Source organism: Pteronotus mesoamericanus, unplaced genomic scaffold (assembly GCF_021234165.1).
Source record: "Pteronotus mesoamericanus isolate MK-2021 breed Mesoamerican mustached bat unplaced genomic scaffold, CSHL_Meso_final scaffold_137, whole genome shotgun sequence".
Taxonomy (NCBI): Eukaryota; Metazoa; Chordata; class Mammalia; order Chiroptera; family Mormoopidae; genus Pteronotus; species Pteronotus mesoamericanus.
The window spans coordinates 1410386-1414129 of NW_026555306.1; the positions used below are offsets into that span (position 1 = coordinate 1410386).

Sequence of the window (3744 nt, forward strand, 5' to 3'; positions counted from 1 at the left end):
CTGCCTTATTTACAATAGTCAAGTAGAGACAGCCTAAGTGTCCATCAGTAGTCAAATAGATTAAAAAAAAACAAACCGGTGGTATAGTTACACAATGGAATACTATGCAGCAGTAACAAGGAAGGAACTCTTACCTTTTGCAACACCATGGATGGACCTGGAGACTAAAACGCTAGGTTAACTAAACCAGTCAGTGAAAGACAAATACCATATGATCTCACTTCATAGGTGGAATCTGATGGAGAAAATAAACTAGAGAGCAAAATTTGGCAGGCGGGAGAATATATGTGCTACTAATTTCATTGTAGGCTTATTTACAATAGCCAAGATAAGGAAGTACCAAGTGCCCATCAATAGATGAGTGGATAAAAAGTTGCAGTACATATATGCAATGGAATATTACTCAACCATAAAAAGAATGAAATCTTACCATTTACACAGATTGGATGGATATAGTGGGTATGATGCTAAGTGAAATAATTCGATCAAAGAAAGACAAATGACATATGATTTCACTGATGTGTGGAATCTGAAGAACAACATAGCCCAGCCCAGCTGCGGAGGCGGAGGCACACAGCTTACACTCTCTGGACGCTCCGCTGGGGCGACCTGGCCCATAGCAAATGCTCTGCTGCTGAGGTGGACACCACAGAGGCAAAGGCAGAGGCACAGGCCCAGGAGGGTGTGCCCTGAGCCCAAGGCCCACCCAGTTACCACTGCAGAGGACGGCCTGGAGCCCTTGATGCACAGCCACAGAGCAGCTGTCCCCGTGGCCCAGACCTTCCATATGGAGATCCTGAACTTGGGCAGCAGCACTGAGGAGCACCTGAACCGGCAGCAGCTGCTGGGCCTGCACTGTGATGTGTCTGTCTGTCCGTGGTGGTTGGTGGTCGAGGGCCACATTCCAAGGCCACCGGCCATACCGGCTGCCAGCAGCTCCTCCTGCCCAGACCTGTTCCACAGCTGCCCCAGCACCTGGTACAGCTGCTGGCAGCCCTGCAGCCCAGTCCTGGCAGATGCTCGGCTTCTGCTCCACGGGCCCAGCTGAGCTTGGACATAGGGGACCAGTTCCTGCTCATGCACAGGCTGGCTTGCTGCAGATCCAGCAGATCGTGGAGAAGGGCACCGAGTTCTTCCTCCAGGTGAGCTCCCCAGCTGCGACTCTCAGGCCTGCGACTGCACGGCCTGCACACTGAGGAGGCGCCCTCTTCCGAGCCCCAGAGCCCTGGGGCTCAGACATGGAGCTGGATGGCCTGCAGCACCCATTGTCCCTCTTGTTGCTTATCAGGACAGAGCAGCAGGAGTTGGCCTGTGTGCAGTGCACACCCATGGCCAGCGGGCTGTGAGACAGCAGCCGGGAGGCGAGGGTTGGCGGCAGCAATGCTGGTGATGGCAGCCACGGAATGGCCACGTTCTCCATGTTGGACCCGGCCGCCTCACCGGCCATCCAGCAGGCCCTGGCGGCAGCCTCAGCAGCAGCAGAGGGCGGCGGAGACCAGCCCAGGCACCTCAACCCCCTGCACCAGCCACAGCCCCTGCCTCTACCGCAACAGAGAAGACCAGGAGGAGATGCCGGCAAGGAGCACACAGACATGCTCGGTACCAGCAGATCTGCAACATGGGCACCGTGCACAGTGGGAATGTCAGCCAGAGGGCCGAGAAGCTGAGTCCCGGAATCACATCTGGTGCTGCAAGACTTGGCATCTCTACAGGCCGAGCTCATCCACCTGAAAGGTAACCCCTTCCACCGCGAGCTCTGCGATGACGGCGACCCCTCTGAGAAGCTGGCACTGTGACAGCACCGTCACAGGGCACAGTCGTGAACTGCCATGTTGGCGCAGGCACGCAGCACAAGGTCCTGCTGCCACACCTGCCAGCCTCCTTCTTTGACCGGATCACACTGGCCAACAGCTGTGGCACCGGCATCCGCTCCTCCGCCAATGACCCCAATGCCAGCACCGGACAGTCGCGTCCTCCACGCTGCCAAGTGCTACTGGCAGAACTCCGCCCGGAACTTCAAGGAGAGCGAGATGAATGCATCGCGGCTGACGTGCACCGAAGCCGCGGCATCATGCACAAGAGCAGGGTTCCTGAGGGGAAACCGCCTGAGGTGACACGACACCACGGACCTTAGAGACACGGGCCACTGGGGCAGGACGGGGTGGGTGTGGAGCACGGCTTGGAAACCGCCAGCCTCGGTGGTGAGGCTGGCCCCTGAGAGGAGGCCCTGGAGTTACCTACACCAGGCCCTCCACAAGGCCATTGTACCCCGTCCCCGCGGGCACGCCCCCCCCCCCGCCCCACCCCGCCCCGCCCCATCCCCCCTCACCTGCCATCTTGGTCGCTAGCTACTACCTGTTTCTCTCCAGGACCCGCGGGGTTTGCTGCATGTTCCCAGCCCCTTGACCTCCCATCCCACCCTGACCTGGGTGGGCTGGAAGAGGGCGGCGAATGGTGTGAGCTTTGCAGGGCCTCTCTCTCTCTCTCTCTCTCTCTCTCTCTCTCTCTCACACACACACACACACACACACACACGAACAGCTGGGCAACACTCACTCCCACCTCCCAACCCCTAACAACTGTTTCCCATTCCATTCAACCCAGCCAGGCAGGGAGGGGCTGGTCTGGGGACTGTCCTCTGCTCTTCCTCTCACTGCAGCCCCTTGGGACTGGAAGGCCCCCGGGATGCTCAGGACCCCTGCCGCCACCACCTCCCAGTGCATCCGGTTTTCCCAGAGGCCTTCCTGTTTCTCTCACCTGTCCCTGCACTTCGGGCTGGTGTAGGCAGGGCTGCGGGGACTGCTCCTGTGAGGGCTGAGAGCAAGGGAGGCTCAGAGAAATCCCGCGACTGACCTGAGGGGGCCAGGCGGCGGTGGGCTCGGTGCCCTTCTCTCCCCAGCCCTGTGCTCAGCCTCTCTTGCCCCCCTCAGTGTCCTGGGGCCGGAGGGGGGCAGATCCTGAGTGAGGGGTGCACACAGAGGGACTCTGAGGATAGGGCGAGAGGCTTCCGGGTCCACAGGCGCGTGTGCACGTGCGTATGGAGACGTTCTGATTTTAAACAAATGAAGATGTGGAGGCAGTAGGACCAGGGTTGGAAGCAAAGGAGCAGGCTGGCAGGCTGCTGCCCTCGCCGCACCTCGCCCCGCGCCAGGCTAAGAACGGGCTCCCAGCCCGCGGCCCCGGTACATCTCTATGAAATAGTAAAGTATAAGGATTCTTTTCTTTTTCAAAACAGTGGAACTGTGTCTGATGTTCCCTTTGGTCCCAGAGACCATGGAAGGCAGGATGGGGCAGAAGGGCAAGGTCAGGCTGAACGTGTGCCTGCATGGGGAGCGTGGGTCTGCGTTTCCGAGGTGGGACCCCAGGCCCAGCCAGCGCTGGGGCTCCGTTGAGTCCTGCCAGCGACCCCACAGGGCTACGTTGGGAGGATACCCCTGGTCCCGGCCTGTTGGAGGAGCTACCTCATGCTGGGGCAGGGCAGGACCCACTCCACTGTGAGCAGTTGTTTGCTGAATTTTCTCTCTAACCATTCCTCTCTTTCTAGCCTCACCCAATGCAAGTGGTTTGGATTTTTTTTTTTTTTTAATAGTTTTATATGTGAACTTGAGGGTTCTCTTTCCTTTTTCTTTTCTTTTTTTTTTTACCTGCCATCCCCCCATGCTGGGTGTCATTGGACCTTTTTGTCTCTAGCCCTTTCCTCATCCCCTTGCCTCTCATCTCCTCCCCATGTCTGACAGCCCGTTG

At 58.1% G+C, this 3744-nt stretch overlaps 1 pseudogene; it reads left to right on the top strand.

The window, feature by feature from the left end:
• The first annotated feature begins 742 nt into the window (after positions 1-742).
• On the top strand, positions 743-2784 carry LOC129082658 (nucleus accumbens-associated protein 1-like; annotated as a pseudogene).
• The last annotated feature ends 960 nt before the right edge of the window (positions 2785-3744 follow it).